This window comes from Capricornis sumatraensis, chromosome 12 (genome assembly GCF_032405125.1).
Source record: "Capricornis sumatraensis isolate serow.1 chromosome 12, serow.2, whole genome shotgun sequence".
In the NCBI taxonomy this organism is placed as follows: Eukaryota; Metazoa; Chordata; class Mammalia; order Artiodactyla; family Bovidae; genus Capricornis; species Capricornis sumatraensis.
Genome location: NC_091080.1, coordinates 42217943 through 42236032, shown reverse-complemented (window position 1 = coordinate 42236032; position 18090 = coordinate 42217943).

Genomic DNA, 18090 nt, shown 5'->3' with positions numbered 1-18090 from the left:
TTTTTGAAAAAAAAAAAAGTTAAGACCTCATGAAGAATTAGATATGGGCTTCCCTGTGGCTCAGTGGTAAAGAATCTGGCTAACTCTGCAGGAGACATGGGTTCAACCCCTGACCTGGGAAGATCTCACATGCCTCTGAGCAACTAAGCCCGAGCACCACAACTATTGAGCCCATGCTCCAGAGTCTGGGAGCCGCAACGACGGAGCCCAAGGGCCACAGCTGCTGAAGCCTGAGCACTCTAGAGCCCGTGCTCTGCAACAGGAGGGGCCCCCACAAGGAGAAGCCCGCACCCCGCAGCTAGAGAGATGTCTGTGCAGCAACAGAGACCCAGCGCAGCCAAAAAGGTGATTGAATGTTGGTTTTTAAAAAAAGAATGAGCTATTATAAAATATAAAACTTAAAAACATAAACTCCACACTTGACCAATAAAAGGGCCAGTGCGATTATACAGGGTGAAAAACGACATGTTTAGTCCTCTGATGAAACACTGCAAGAGGTATGAATCATCCCCACATATCCTTGGACGTGTCCTTTGATATTGGAATCGGAGTTTTATGATCTGCCTGTAATTAAAGTTCTGGGTTAAGTTTTTAAGGGAGAGAAAATTAAACACTTTAAAAGCCAACACCTTGTTTCTCAAGACGTAACCCGGGGCAGGTTTTTATGGTCGCGCTAGGGTTTTAGTCACTGGCTGGCACTCGCATCCTCGTTTTCACGTTGCTGCTAGCATTTCCTCTTTATGGCAGGGCCTGTGCTTCCCGGAGGGGCTGCAAGTGCAGACCTGCCCATTCAGCCTATGTAGACAGGTTCTGTGGCCACAGCTCGTCGGTCCTGGTCGTGGGGTGAGCACTGGACCTGGGACAGTGACGAGGGGTGAGGGCTAATACTAAAGAGAGTGGGCCAGGCCTAGAGGCGGCCAAACTGTAAGCTGAGAGAAGTCAGAACGGGACACAGTCACCGTGTCTGAAAGAATAAAGAGCCTCTCTGAAATCACAGGTACCTTCATTGCTGCAGACACAAAGGTGTGCCAGGCCAGCTGGTACAGGCGCCTGAGAGCCTCCCAGTACCTTCCAAGTCAGTTATTAAACACAGCCATTCTTTTCTAAAGATATTTACTTATTAGGCTGTCTTGGGTCTTAGTTGTGGCATGTGGGTTCTTTTCATTGCAACGTGCAGAACTTTTTGCTGCGCAGGCTCTCTAAGTTGCAGTGTGCGGGCTTAGTTGCTCTGCGGCATGTGGGATCCTAGTTCCCAGATCAGGAATTGACCTCGTGTCCCCTGCATTGCAAGGCAGAGTTTTAACTGCTGGGCCACCAGGGACGTCCCCTGAACAATAAATTGTGTAACAAAAGAAGGTGGTATATTCAAAGTTGATCACTCACTACTTGTCTTTTACTGCATTTTACTATTTGTCTCTGTTCTTGAGGTCATTGGATTATTGTGGAAACCCTATAAGATTGCATTACTGGGCATCTCTTATCAACACCACATTCAGTGATGTTACCTCAGTTGGTGGAAACCAGCCTTGGTGAGAGTGCGTGCACCATAGAAACTGGCAAAATGCTTGATACATTGTTAAATCACTCAGGATTTGATTACGCATCAGGGCTTGATTTATTGTTTTGCGGATTGTCTAGATTTTAGATAGTGACGGAGGAAATTTTAATACTGCAGATTAAACTGAGAAAGTATATTATGTGTATAACTATTAAATTGTGAGTATGTGAAAAATTCAAAATGTATCCTTCCAGTATATGAAAATATTATCTGAGGTGGTAAAGAATACACTCACATCACTGATAAATAACAAGTTTTGATATAGTTTTTGCTGTTTTACTTTTACACTTAAGCAAAAATAGCAACTAACAGTTATGTTGGAACTGCGTTTGTTCATTAGTGGCACCTCTAGGTTGGCTGTGGACTCAAGTGTGCAACAAAAATTAACTGACAGCATTCTGTGAGACTCAACTAGATGAATGGAATTTACAGTCAATAGTATTACATATTTTTGGGGGGGAAGGAATAGTTAGGGACTTTGGGAGGGTCCTGCTCACACTGCTATATTTAAAATGGATAACCAACAAAGACCTATTGTATAACACATGGAACTCTGCTCAATGTTATGTGCCAGGCTGGATGGAAGCAGGGTTTCGGGGAGAATGGATACATATATATGTATGGCTGAGTCCATTTGCTGTTCACCTGGAACTCCCACAACCTTGTTAATCAGCTATATCCCCCGACAGTGAGGGACAGGGAGGCCTGGAGTGCTGCAGTCCCTGGGGTCTCAGAGTCTGACATGACTTAGTGATTGAACAACAACACCCCAATACAAAATAAAAAGCTTAAAGTTTTAAAAAATTACATACTTTTTAAAAAATTTGTAAATTGTATCACATATCTATGCATCTATTATATACACACCTATAATGTATAATAAACCTATATATTATTATACAATGTATAATAATTATGCAATAATAATGGATAATAAACCTATATATTAAGTATATTATACACACACACACACACACACATTTTTACCCCTGAGAACTGGTCGCTTAATACCTATTGCCTACGACTGTACACACCGGTGCAATGTAATGCCAGACTTGCAGAACTCAGACCACAGGCCGACGTGACAAGCTGAAACCCTTCTGGTCTACCTCCCTCCATCCGTTTCCATATGACACAGAGAAAGAGTCCCTCAGATACATTCAGCAGAATTATGCTCACTTTTAACTTTGCAGTAGGCGTGTGGGTGGTGGTTTGCTTTGGAGCGATGCTGTGTTTAAACCAGAAGAGTTTAAACAGATGCTAACATACCCCTACACACTGCAGAGCTAACCAGACAACTCGCCTCAATCTAAGTGGGTGGTACCAAAGCTAACCCCACTGCTGCTGCTGCTAAGTCGCTTCAGTCGTATCCGACTCTGTGCAACCCCATAGACGGCAGCCCACCAGGCTCCCCCATCCCTGCGATTCTCCAGGCAAGAACACTGGAGTGGGTTGCCATTTCCTTCTCCAATGCATGAAAGTGAAAAATGAAAGTGAAGTCGTTAACCCCAGAGTAGGTTATAATTTAAAAGCCAGAAAAGCGGCAATCGTGACACATGACCAGCTCAAGACAGACAGGTGACAGTTTTCCTCCCCCCGAACTGAAGGAATCCCAGCTATGCTGCAGGGACCTGGAGCCAAGCCTCATGATAGCTGGATCTCTGGGTGGGGGTGGCTGCGAGGGGCACTGGGTGTATCCAGTCTTGCGCTAAGTTTAGTTTGTGAATAATACACTAACTCCTAATGGCTCACTGTCAGGTCACAAATAATTAAGGCGTGAGTCATCTGTAAAGCTGAAAGTGTCTGGAATGGCCTGTCATTCATAATGCAAGAGGAGGGAAATTTGCCTCCTTTCCCAGGTGGACTGCGGTCACAGAGGCCCCTGCCTCACAGGTCCTGGGACTCTGTGGACCCTGACTGTCTGACACGTAAATGCTCTGTCCCCCAGGTCAGACTCAGATGTGGAGTCCTTATTTCATTAAGGTCTGGTGGTGGCTCCTGAACAGTCAGGGTGGCCTCTTCGTGGAAGATCAAATGCTTCCAGTCTTCACGGCATCTCGGGGTCCAAGTCAATCACAGCACATCTCAGGCAGCACCTGGCTGCCCTGCCCCAGGTGGAAGGCCTTCTCTGATCACCCGTCACTGCAAAGGCCCAGCTCCACCCCAGGTGCGGGGACACTTGGGCAGACAGGACTCTATCCTCCCAATGAGGGCTAAGTGAAGTAAAATTTGCTCAGTCGTGTCTGACTCTTTGCGACCCCAAGGACTATACAATCAGTGGAATTCTCCAGGCCAGAATACTGGGGTAGGTAGCCATGCCCTTCTCCAGGGGATCTTCCCAATCCAGGGATCAAACCCAGGTCTCCCACATTGCAGGCGGAGTCTTTACCAGCTGAGCCACCAGGGAAGCCCAAACAAGGGCTAAGCGGCCAGTTATCTCTGCTAGGGAAATCCTGTGTCTGCTTCGTGGGTGCTTTAGAGAGCTTATCTTTCTGTTTGTTTGTTTCTCCTGATCGAAACCGCTTTGGCCCATGGACAAACCAGCACCAGAACTGACCCAGCAGCCTCAACTGAGAGTTGACTTGGGGGTTAAAGGTTACAATTTTTGAGACAGGCAGTCAAACATTAATGATGGGTAAAGTTCTTTCCCTCTTGCCCCATGAGCTGACTGGGTGATCCTGTTTGTTCTACAACGTGGACAGTATTTGCTGAGGGTAATTGAAATCCGCCGCACAAACAACCTCCCTCACCTCCTGCCGCCTCTGGGCCGCCGTGTCAGGTGAGCACCGCCAGGCGTTATCAGGCAGCCGGAAACAGCCTGGTCCTGTCCCCAACCTGCTCTTCATCAGCACCCAAACTGGACAGATGCTGCATGTTCTGTGAGACCCGCTGGACCAGAGACTGGAGTGTCTCAGATGCCAGGAGCCTCATGGGCTTCTAGAGCTTAGTGTTGTTGTTGTTCAGTGGCCAAGTCTTGCCCCACTCTTCATGATCCCATAGACTGCAGCACTCCAGCCTTCCCTGTCCTTCACTATCTCCCACAGTTTGCTCAAACTCATGTCCATTGTGTTGGTGATGCCATCCAACCATCTCATCCTCTGTCATCTCCTTCTCCTGCTCTCAGTCTTTCCCAGCATCAGAGTCTTTTCCAGTGAGTCAGTTCTTCACAACAGGTGGCCAAAATATTGGAGCTTCAGCATCAGTCCTTCCAATGAATATACAGGGTTGATTTGATTTGACTGGTTTGATCTCCTTGCTGTCCAAGGGACTGTCAGGAGTCTTCTCCAGGACCACAGCCTAGAGTTTATACCTCACTTGCAAACATGCATCCCGTGGTGCCCAAGAAATTAGGGCACTTTCATCAGCAGAGACACAGTTTATTCCTGTCTCCAGCCCCCAGGCTCCTGGGTGACCCTGGGCCATGCTCCAAATTTGACATCTACAGTGTGATGGCATTTCTTTGTTCACGGACATGTTTCCATGCTTGGAGCAGTGCCTGACACATAGTATCTGTTAAACCCAAAATTGAATCCTACCTCTTTCTCCAACCAGTCCATTCTGAAGGAGATCAACCCTGGGATTTCTTCGCAGGGAATGATGCTGAAGCTGAAACTCCAGTACTTTGGACACCTCATGCGAAGAGTTGACTCATTGAAAAAGACTCTGATGCTGGGAGGGATTGGGGGCAGTAGGAGAAAGGGACGACCGAGGATGAGATGGCTGGATGGCATCACGGACTCGACGGACATGAGTCTGAGTGAACTCGGGGAGATGGTGATGAACAGGGAGGCCTGGCGTGCTGCGATTCATGGGGTCGCAAAGAGTCAGACACGACTGAGTGACAGAACTGAACTGAACTGAAACTCTTCCTTGGGGCTTCACTGGTGGCTCAAACGGGAAAGAATCTGCCTTCTAATGAGGGAGACCCAGGTTCGATCCCTGAGTTGGAAAGATCCCCTGGAGGAGGGCATGGCAACCCACTCCAGTATCCTTGTCTGGAGAATCTCGTGGACAGAGAAGCTTAGCGGGCTTCAGTCTATGGGGTTGCAAGGCATCAGACACGACTGAGCAACTGACACTTTTCACCTCTTCCTCACTGGCTGCCCATTGCCTTCATGCCACTTCCCATCGCTCCTGGGGGGACGTGGCTATTACCTGGCCCATGAGAAACAGTGAGACGACTGAACCAGGCCAGCAGAGCTGGAAGCTGACCCCTGTGAGCCTCGGCAGGAAGTCAGTGGGCTCAGAGACCCTCGTGAGCCCAGGGCTGAGGCCCAGGAGGTGCCTCTTCGTCTTCCAGGCAAAGATCAAGCTGGCCCACACGGGAGTGCATCTGTTGGAGAAGGAAGCACAGTCCAGCCTGCCCTGTGGACACCAGGAAAACAGCTTGTTGTAAAAATCAAACTGAATTCTCAGCTGCCTTCAAGAGTGTGGCCAAAGCCATCCATGGCAGACCATCCCCTGATCTGAGCTGATGTCCCTTGGTGCCTGGGAACATCTACCCCATCCCAGGCTCTCACAGTCCCAAGGTCTGTGGTCCTGAGGCGTGGCTTTCCTAACACAGCCCAGAAAGCCTCCTGTGGGAGAAGGAGCCACATCCGTGAAGATGTCTGAAGGAACTGTATCTCTAGGCAGTGAGAGAAACCCGCATCAGCCATCACATTCTTAGAAACGTCTCTTGTGATGAGTATTCAGCAGGGAGCTTAGGCTCACTTACCTGAGGCTGAAGCTTGCATGCAGAAAAGCACACAGCATCTCCAGTCACAGCTGATACACGCCAGCAAAGCTGTGTACAAAAGCCCCGCACACGCAGGTCACATGGGGGCTTGGGGGAGCAGACAGCCTGAGCCCAGGTGGCAGCCACACTCTGAAAGTCGCCCCCAGTGCCCCAGGGGTTCTCTCTGCAGGCCTGGAGAAGGTGGCACACTTGTGTTTACACAGATAAAAGTTGGCCATGAGATGGTCAATGCTCCCAGGAGCCACAGCGTGAGTCCTTGGCGCCTACAGATGGCCATTCTCCATCTCACATCATCTCCGGTGAATCGGACACAGTGTGACTGCACGGCTTTGACAGCCTTGGAGAGCAATCCAGTGTGTTACTATTTTTCACCATGGTGCTGGCACTCAGTCGCTAAGTCATGTCCGACTCTTTGTGACCCCATGGACTGCAACCCACCAGGCTCCTCTGTCCATGGGATTTTCCAGGCAAAAACACTAAGGTGGGTTGCCATTTCCTTCTCCAGGGAATCTTCCCTACCCAGGGATTGAATCCATGTCTCCTGGGTCTCCTGCATTGGCAGGAGGGTTCTTCGCCACTGAGCCACCTGGCAAGCCCATTTTTCACGACATAAAAATCCAAACCATATAGTTGGGGCAAATAACAAATTTTGGGGAATGGATCCTTATTATCCGATGTGGTTATTTACTTTGATCCACTCACAAAATGATGAGTGGATCAAAAACTGAATTTTGATTTGATTATGTGCCTATAAAGGTAACCCAGGACCCAGACTGAGTAACTGTCCGTCAAAATCTCTTCTGACAACAGCAAGCATTATAACATGCCAATAACATTTTTATCAGGTAGTTAAGTTAATTACCTGTGGTAAACGTGTTAGTGAGACAAGTGCGGTTTGTTGTCAACATTTGCTGACCACTTTAAAACACTGCCCGGCCGTGTGGGAGGAATCAAGGGTACAAGAGTTTGCAGATGCGTTGACACCTGCTGGTGAAGTATAAAATCTGATGCAAACTTTAGGCTGAAACCTGTGTGTTGTTTTTCCACCACAAGATGGCTCTGTATGGTTTCTTCTCAGAAGAAATATGGGCTTGTGTGGCAAATCTGTGTTTGTGAAGCAGTAGCAAGCCCTGGGCAATGGTATTGTCCAAATTGGACGGTCAGTTTTTAAAGGAATCTTCGTCCTATTCTCCGTAGTGGCTGGACCAATTTACATCCCCATCAACAGTGTACGAGAGTTCCCCTTTCTCCACATCCTTGCCAACATTTGTTGTTTGTAGACTTTTTGGTGATGGCCACTCTAAATGGTGATAGCTCATCGCGGTTTTAATTTGCATTTCTCTAATAATTAGTGATCCAACAATTCCACTCCTGGGTATATACCCAGAAAAACCCAAAACCCCTATTTTGAAAAGATACATGCACCCCAGTGTTCCTAGCAGCGTTATTTACAGCAGCCAGAATGTGGAAGCAACCAAGTATCCACTGACTGATGAATGGATAAAGAAGATGTAGTATATTCAAGTGAAGTGAAATCGCTCAGTCGTGTCCGACTCTTTGCGACCCGTGGACTGTAGCCCACCAGGCTCCTCCGTCCATGGGATTCTCCAGGCAAGAGTACTGGAGTAGGTTGCCATTTCCTTCAAACAATGCATTATTGCTGTTCAGTCACTGAGTCCTGACGACCCCGTGAACTGCAGCACATCAGACTCCCTGTCCTTCACTATCTCCCAGAGTCTGCTCATACTGACACCCATTGAGTAAGTGTTGCCATCTAACCATCTCATCCTCTGTTGCCTCCTTCTCCTCCTGCCTTCAGTCTTTCCCAGCATCTTTCCCAATGCATTACTGCTCTGCCACAAAAAAAGAATGAAATACTCCCATTTGCAGCAATGTGGATGGACCTAGAGGATATTATGTTTAGTGGAATTAGGGAAAGACAAATACTGTATGATATCACTTGTATGTGGAATCTAAAAAATAAGCAAGCTAGTGAATATGAAAAAAAGGAAACAGACTCACAGATAAAGAAAAACTGGTGGTTACCAGTAGGGAGAGGGAGGTAGGGGTAGGTGATTAAGCTACTATGTATAAAATAAACTTTAGGGATACATATTGTACAGCACAAGGAATACAGCTAGGATTTTATAAGAACTGTAAATGGAGTATAATCTTTAAAAATTGTCAATCACTGAAACTTGTGTTATGTTGTAAATCAACTATAGCTCAATAATAAAGAAAGAAACAAACTCAAGCAAATGTTTCATAAGAGTGTTAAGGGCAAAAGCCAGAGCATAGGATACAATGAAAGACAGATAAAAATTGATAATTAAAAACCATATATGTTTAAAAAAATCCAACAGCAACTTAAAAAATTTAAACATGATGGCAGAAAATATAAAAACATAAAAATAATATATAATGTTTTATTTATTTTTAAAACTCCTGGTATTAGATATCCTTTCTTCATACTCAATGCGGATAGTTCTAACAGCCTACAGAATCAGTTGCTATCTTCCTCTCTCTAAAAAGAAACACTTTTGGCTGCACAGGGTCTTGATTGCTGCAGCAGGCTTTCTCTAGTTGTAGAGAGTGGGGGCTACTCTCTAGTTGTGGTGTGTGGGTTTCTCACTGAAGTGACTTCTCTTTTGCAAAGCACAGGCTCTAGGGCGCCTGGGCTCAGTAGTTGTGGCACACAGGGTTAGTCACTCCGTGGCATGTGGGAACTTCCAGAACCAGGAATCAAACTTGTGTCCCCTGCATTGACAGGCAGGTGCTTAACCACTGGGAAATCCAGTATACAATATTTTAAAGACTCAGTAGAAAGCTTCGAAGATAAAGCTGGGCCAATCTTCCAGGAAATAGATCAACAAGAAAAATAAGAACGAATAGGTGAAAACATTAGAGGATTAGGAGCATCACTGAAGAAGTAAGCCAAGGAACCCTCCAAAGATGCCGGACATGGCTTTCCAGGCTTTGAGAGCCCACTCTGTGCTTGCCCCAGTGGTGAAAACAGGCTCTGTGCATCCTTGTGAAATGTCAGAACACCGCGCGAGACGGAGAGGATCCTCAGAGTTTCCAGTTTCCTAGCAGGTCCTGGAGCAGCCAGTCCAGGTGAGGAGAGGTCAGACATGCTCCAGCAGGAATTTCTCCAAGAAGGTAAAGCTCATAGAACACCTGCTGTGCTGGAGCACATGGAGGGAACACAACTGGCAGGAGATAGGCTGAGTTAGAGATAAGTACAAAAAGCACAAAAGACCAGGTGAAAACAGCAACAGAACCCAGACAGTTTTTAAACTTGGTAAATTTAAAAGTTTTCAGGAAGGAAAGAGACGTCACAGTTTACTGCCTGGATCAGCTGTGGCTAGCACTGATATAATCGTATTAGTAAATACACTGAAGGTGGTCTAACGAAAGCTGTGTCATAATCCCAGCCGTCTATGTGGTGACTAACAGCACAGACCCTAAGGCCAGCCCGCCCAGGCTCAAACCTGCACCAGGTCATAATAATCCGATTATGAGCTGTGTTGGAGGGCCAGCCCGTCACTCTGACTCAGTGTCCTTATCCGTAAATTGAAGATCATAACCAAACCTATTTCACAGGGCTTGGGGGAAGAGTGAATGAGTCAATACACAGGAAAGGCTTGGAACAATGCCTAACCTGTGGCAAATTCTATACAAGAGTAAACCTAGGATTTCCCTGGTGCTCCAGTGGTTAAGAATCCACCTGCCAATGCAGGGGACACGGGTTCCACCCCTGCCTAGGAAGATCCCATGTGCTGCGGGGAAACCAAGCCTGCAAGCCACAACTACTGTGCCCACTGCGCCGAAATCACTGGAGCCCACACACCCTGGGGTCTTCATTGCCGGACCAGGTGGCTCAGGGTGAAGAACCTGCCTGCCAATGCAGGAGACGCAGGGTGGATCCCTGGGTCAGGAAGATCCGCTGGAGGAGGAAATGGCACCCCATTCCAGTATTTCTTGCCTGGAAAATTCCATGGACAGAGGATCCTGGCAGGCTACAGTCCACGGGGTTGGGAAAGAGTTGTATATGACTAAGCAACTGAGCACACACTTTGACATGCTCTAGAGCCCGTGCTCCACAACAAGAGAAGCCACTGCAAAGAGAAGCCCGCACCGCAACTAAAAAAACCCCATGCAGAGCAATGAAGACCCACAGCAGCCAAAGAGAAATAAATAAAACACTGTTATGTAACACATTCAGGTTTTGGTTTCTTTTTTAAGATGAACTTGAGATACAGAAATATAATTTAAATATATATATATATATATATATATATATATATAGCATAGTTAGTACTGTTACTTTATAATGGTTTAGGAGAATGGAGAAAGTGTGTGTGTGTGTGTTAATCTTCATATTCCATAAGAGAAAATCAATAGAAAATGCCTAAAACTTAAAAATCAAGAAGTAGCACTATGAAAATGTTATTAGAAAGATAAATATAAAGAAACGTAATGTACCCCCCTCAAAAAAAAATAAGAAAAAGGCTGAGATGAGGGTAAAATTGTTGCTTCTGGAGAACAAGAGGTTGGAGAGAGTCTGGGTGAAGGTGGCAGAGGCCTGTGGCTTTTTGGAATAAATCTTATAAAATGATTTGAATCTTGGTTTGCCGGAGCAGACCCTGGGACAGGATTTGTGGGCATGAAGGAAGTACTGGAGGGGAACTAGTGGGACAGGGGACATGGGGGAGGGAAGCAAGGTCCAGCCTCCTGCCCCCGCAGGCAGAGTTGCCGGCTGCCTCTCCCATCCCCCTGGCTAAGGCCATCACCCAACGGCCCATAGGTGTGGGCCCCTGCAGCCCTGGGGAGGGCCCTCGGGAAAGTGCTGGATGCTGGCGCCCAGAAGGCTGGTGATAGGACTCAGAAATGTAAAATTATCTGGGAGGTGGCCTTTAAATCGCTACAGGTCCTAAAAATCTAGTTCAAAACTACTCAATTTGCATCTCAGAGCCAGACGCTCCCAGACATGTACAGCAATAAACCCAACTCAGCCCATTCCCCCGGGGGGCTCCTGGAGGCTTCACAGTTGCCTTCCCGGGAAGATTTGCCAGTTTCTTTTCAAGTACCCAAATAGCTCAGTGTGTACTTTAAAGCAGGAAGCAAAGGACCATTTCAGGGCCAAGTTCTTCCTGAACCCCTGAAATTACGGGGGCGCAGACAGCCCCTCCTTCCACAGGCGGCTTGAAGCTGGGTGACTGCCACTCAGGAAATGCATGCTCATTACTTATTGTCCCCTTCCCCCATGCAATGAAATAAATTGTATAAATTTTATAAATATACAAATTTTAATCCAATTGTAATATTCAAACAGCACTCTTACAAATACAACCAGCAACAAATGATTCATTATTGAAGTAATTTTGCAAGACAAACCAGTTCTTTTAGTTTTCTCCCAGATTCACATACTTTCCTGTATTGCTCAGTAGCTTTACAGACCTTGTATGTGATGCCGTGAATAACATACAGTCTTTCTTCATAAACACATAGTCTTTCTTCACCAGCCCTGCTGTCAATAAGCAGGCAATTTCACTCTGTTTCTAACAGTTTGAACCACTAGCGCAGCACTGGTCCAGGTGTCCGTGAGGTGTCACCTCGGAGACTCTGGGGTGCACCCCTGAGCACCAGGCGGGTCTGGCCCAGCATCTCATATAGAGATCCCCAATAAATACCTGCAAGTCCCAACCTTGGCCCATTCTGTACAGATCCTCCTCCCTTTGCCGTTCATCACACAGAGCATCATAAATGTCACGTCTCTGTGGGAGGCGAGGACGTCAGTTACTTGTTTGTGGCTGAGATCCGCTGTCACACACCCTCCCACAGAGAACACACTTCCTTCTAGAGGACAGTACTGCCCCTCTGCAGCCCCCTGCCCTGTGGGATTCTGGAGGAGCCCCCTGAGCTGGAGACAAGCCCCACTGGGAAGAGCCACGAGCCTCAGGACTTAAAATCACACCACAAAAAGCAACCTAAGATCTAGAATTCCAACCAGGGTGCTGGCTCCATCAGTCTCAGCTGCCCCAAGTGTTACTTTTGAAAAAGTGTTTTCTCCTCACTGTCTGGAGCAGGAATTCTTTTTTCTTTAGAAAAATTTTTTTAATTTTTTTAAACACCAAAACATTGTGTATTGGGGTATAGCCTATTAACTGGTGGCTCGGACGGTAAAGAAACCACCTGTAATATGGGAGACCTGGGTTCGATCCCTGGGTTGGGAAGATCCCCTAGAGGAGGAAATGGGAAACCACTCCAGTATTCTTGCCTGGAGAACCCCCATGGACAGAGGAGCCTGGTGGGCTACAGTCCATGGAGTTACAAAGAGTTGGACATGACTGAGTGACTAAGAGCACACACACACACACACACACACACACAGAGCCGATTAACGATGTTGTGGTAGTTTCAGGTAAACAGCAAAGGGACTCAGCCATACATATACATGTATCCATTCTCCCCCAAGCCACCCTCCCATCCAGGCTGGCATGTAACGTTGAGCAGAGTTCCATGTGCTATAGGTCTTTGTTGGTTATCCATTTTAAATATAGCAGTGTGTACATGACCTTCCCAGAGTCCCTAACTATCCCTTCTCCCTGGCAACCATAAGTTCATTTTCTAAGCCTGTGAGTCTCTTTCTGTTTGGTAAAGAAGTACATTTGTATCAGTTCTCTTTAGATTCCACACATAAAGGATGTCATATGATCTTTCTCCTCTGTCTGACTTACTTCACCCACTGTGACACTCTCTGCTGCTGCTGCTGCTGCTGCTGCTGCTAAGTCGCTTCAGTCGTGTTCGACTCTGTGCGACCCCATAGATGACAGCCCACCAGGCTCCCCTGTCCCTAGGATTCTCCAGGCAAGAACACTGGAGTGGGTTGCCATTTTCTTCTCCAATGCAGGAAAGTGAAAAGTGAAAGTGAAGTCGCTCAGTCGTGTCCAACTCCTAGCGACCCCATGGACTGCAGCCTACCAGGCTCCTCCACCCATGGGATTTTCAGGCAAGAGTATTGGAGTGGGGTGCCATTGCCTTCTCCGTGACACTCTCTAGGTCCATCTATGTTGCCACAAATGGTATTATTTCATTCTCTTTTATGGCTGAGTAATATTCCATTGTCTATATGTACCATTTTCTTTATCCATTCCTTTGTCAATGGGCATTTAGATTTGAAGCAGGAATTCTTAACCTGAGTCCACATTCCATGAAACTGTATGCAGTCCTTGTTTGTGGAGATGCATGTGGGTTTTTTATGAGGGAAGGACCCTGGGGATGACCTCCCCACAACACCAGTTGTAATGATGGGCTCTAAGGCTGACAGAGAGTTTGTGGTGTGCAGAGGAGTATAAATTTTTGCTACATTTGGTAGAGGAAATACTCACATAGACCAGTTTCTTTGACCCTATTTCCACTGGCTAAAGGAATGAGAAAAGGCCTGAAAAAGAGAAAACCAGAACAGAACCATTTCAATGCTCTCCAGTTGCAAATAGATGATGGCATTTCCTCTTTTTATATAGGGGCAGCAACCTACCCAGGAGAGGCAGCAGCTGTTTCAACATGTGCTCACATTCCTATTTCTAGAAGATTAATACTTGAGATCAGCTATTTTCTCTTCTCCACAGGTAAGTGACTATTAATAGAGGTCCTTTTAAGATTCTTGGGCAAGTTTGTGTTGATATTATCCTAGACATTAGAGCAGTGGTTCTCCAGGATACATTCTGCAAGTTCTGAACATGGCCCCAGATGTCCCAGGGCTTCCCAGGTGGCTTAGATGGTAAACAGTCTGTCTGCAATGCAGGAGACCTGGGTTCGATCCCTGGCTTGGGAAGATCCCCTAGAGAAAGGAATGGCTACCACTCCTGTATTTTTGCCTGGAGAATCCCATGGATTCTCCACATGGAGCCTGGCAGGTCCATGTGGTCGCAAAGAGTTGGATATGACTGAGTGACTAATACTTCCACTTTCCAGATGTTCCCAAAGATCCAGGAGACCCCTGCCCTTCCCATCTCTTCCCTCTGTCTGGAGAGAGATGGTTCCTATTTCTTCGTGGCAGTGTTGGGAAAACTCTGGACTCAGTCAAGAAGAAAGAGTGATACAACTGAGAAAAGAGCATGTCGGGAGAGTGGATGACTGCTGGATGTGAGTAAGGAAGGAAGCCCAGTAGACTTGGACCAGAGTGGAGGGATGCACATTTGAGGCTGAGTGTAGGGGTACAGCAAGGAGTCGGGTCTTTATCCTAAAAGCTCTGGGATGCCACTGAAATCCCTGGCACTGGGGAAGGATCCCTTAGCAGTGGTGTGGAGAAAGGGCTACAGAGCAGGAGCTGGCTGCAGGATGCATATGGAGATCAGGTGAGACGATAGCGGAAGGAGATGCAGACAGTGGGGGTGAAGAAAGACGGATGGCTTCCACCCCACAGGAAAACCAAGGAGCCATCCAAACATGGGGCGAATGCTTCCGCTCACCTCTGCCAGGAGGCGGGGCGGCACCTCTGTGGGCTCGGTGAGAAAAGCTGATGGAGGAAATTATCGAACACGAACATCTTGCATGGGCTGCAGATAGAAACTGAGCACTCAAGCACCTGACCCTGTGAGTAATCAGAGAACAATCAGGCCCGCTCACTAGATGGAATCTGGCTGCTTCCGGCTTAGATGGATCTGAAGCGGGTGAGGGGTGACTAAGCGCTGGCCCTACCCTGGCCTGGCAATTACAGCCACAGGAGAACACTGCAATCAGGCTAAAGCAAGAGGAGGGCTAATTGGAGCAGCCAGGCTGGAACTGCGTGGTGAGCAGGCAACCAAGTGGGGTGATCTTGGATCTCCTGCTGGTCACTGATGGGGAAGTCGTGGGGGGAAGGGACGGTCAAAGAACAGATGCTTCCAGAGGGCGAGGACTCTGCTGACAGAGGACAGCTGGGAGCAAGGACAAAAGAGCAGATGACGCCTGGGGACCTCTCTTGACTGCTTAGATGATCAGTGACCCCGGAGGCTCCCTGACAGACGAGGGAGATGGCAGTATCGGGCAATGTGGCCGATGGGCAGAATCTCTCTTGCTCAATCCTACCTTGGTCGTCCTTGGGCTGACCTTGGTTCAACCCTTCACTCATTTTTTGTTTGAGCCAGTGTTTGGGAACCTAGTGTCATAACAGTTTACGTAAAAAGCAGAGACATTACTTTGCCAACAAAGGTTCATATTGTCAAAGCTATGGCTTTTCCAGTAGTCAGGTATGGATATGAGAATTGGATCATAAAGAAGGCTGAGCGCTGAAGAATTGATGCTTTTGAACTGTGGTGTTGGGGAAGACTCTTGAGAGTCCCTTGGATTGCAAGGAGATCAAACCAGTCAATCCTAAAGGAAATCAATTTAATATTCCTTGGAAGGACTAATGCTGATGCTCCGATACTTTGGCCACCTGATGCAAAGAGCCAACTCATTGGAAAAGGACCCTGATGCTGGGAAAGACTGAAGACAGGAGGAGAAGGGGATGACAGAGGATGAGATGGTTGGATGGCATCACTGACTTGATGGACATGAGGTTTTGAGCAAGCTCCAGGAGTTGGAGATGGACAGGGCAGCCTGGCGTGCTGCAGTCCACGGGGTTGCAAAGAGTCGGACACGACTGAGTGACTGATCAACAACAGCGCTTCATGGTTGGCAAACGTGCTTTACATGTATTTTCTTGTTAATCTTCACTATCTCCGATGTAGGTATTACTATCCTCAATGGGCTGATGAAGAAACCAAGGTTCAGAGAGGTCAGTCAATTGACCAAGTGCCCAGGTGATCCCCAGAACAACTGTGTGAGGAGAGAAGGACGAGCAAGTTGGGAAGAGTTGCCCAAAGTCATACGCAAGTAGTTAGTTGCAACTGGGGTTGAATCCAAAGGTCTTTCTTCCCCATGCCTATAAAAGAGGGAGCAGAGAATTCCCTGGTGATCCAGTGGTTAGGACTCTTCGCTCTCACTGCCAAGGGCCCAGGTCCAATCTTTGGTCAAGGAACTAAGATCCTGCAAGCCACAAGGTGTAGTCAAAAAAATCAATCAATAAAAAAAGGTTCAGCGCTTTAAGTTAAACATGGGCTTCAGGGATGATGCCCTGGTGCCTTGCTTGATCTGCGAGGACAGTGGCCCTGGCTGACTGTCTTGGCTGTGCTGGACCAACAAGGGAGAAGTAACCATTAGAAGAAAAGAATACAGTTGGGATTAAGGGACTGTATACTGCAGGGAAGTCCATATTTGAGCTGTTTTGTCCAGTTATCACCATAACTACATGCATTCTTTCATGCTGTGTATCTGACTTTTGGATAGGAAGACGGTTGTGTGGTGGTTGGATGCTGGGTCAGAGTCCCCCTCTTGTCAGAACCCTCTTTGTTCAGCTGCTGTCTCCTTAGGGTGAATTCAGGACTACTGGAGTAATTTCGTGTGATGAAAGACTGACTGTGTGTTAGTCAATGCTGGGTAACAAACCACCCCAAAATTTAGTGGCATAAACCAACACACACCTATTATCTTACCATTTCTGCAGGTCAGGAGTCTGGCTGTGGCTTACCCTGGTTCTCTGCTTCATGGTCTCTTCCAGGCTGCAAAGAAGGAGGCAGCCAGGTTAGGGTCACATCCCAGGGTCTGGCTGGGGCAGAATCTGCTTCTAAGCCTGCACAGTTGTCAGCAGGATTCAGCTCCTCCACGGCTGCTGGAGCAACAGCCTCCGTTCCCTATTGGCTGGAAGGCCAGCTTCAGTTCCTTGCCTTGTGGGTGTCTCCAGCATGGTAGCTGTTTTGTCAGAGTGCACAAGCCCAGAAGGGAATGAAGGTCTGTGAGGAAGATGAAATCCCAATATTTTGCAAACCTAACCACATCCCATTACATTTGCCTTATTCCATTAGTTGGAAACAATTCACAAACAGCCCCATGGAGGGGCTGATTACACAAGGATGGGATACCAGGAAGCAGTGATCACGGGGGGCCATCACAGAAGCCTGTCAACCACAGGGCACGTGTAAGGATAGAAGGCATAAGCCAGCACAAGGTGGGGGAAAACATTTTTGAATTTTTTTTCTATAAAGATTTATTTATTTATTTGGCTGTGGTGGGTCTTCATTGCTGGATGTGGGCTTTGTCTAGTTGAGGCAAGCGGGGGCTACTCTTTGTTGTGATGCATGGGCTTCTCACTGGTGGCTTCTCCTGCTGCAGAGCACACAGGCTCTAGGCTTGCGGGCTTCAGTAGCTGCAGCGTATGGACTCAGTGGTTGTGGTGCCTGGGTGTAGCTACTCCATGACATGTGGGCTCTTCCCAGACCAGGGATCAAACAAGTGCCCCTTGCATGGCAAGACAGATTCTTAACCCCTGGACCAGGGAAGCTTGATTTTTTTAAATTACTTTTTAAGTTGAGCTCTGAGCCAACTTCACATGAACTGACTGTCTCATATAAACCTCACAACAATGCTCTGGCATAAATATCGCTATTCTCATTGCACAGATAACACAAAGTTCACAGGAATTAAATAACTATCGTGAGGTCAAATAGTAAATGCTAGAGTCAGCAAGCAGAGTTAGGTCTGCCAAACTACCAAGCCCATTCTTTTAACCACCACCTTCACTGAGTTGCCTTTTTACCTGTGCACTTGAACGTCTCCCACCTGCCTCCTTCTTGCTGGTCCTGTGGTCACCTCCTAGAGGCTGGACCTCCTATTCTGCTGACAACAGTAGCCTCTCAGTGTTCCCGACTCCAGGACTTTCTCTTCTAATCCTACTATAGACACTCTTTTCCTTCAGTTCCAGTGTTAGAAG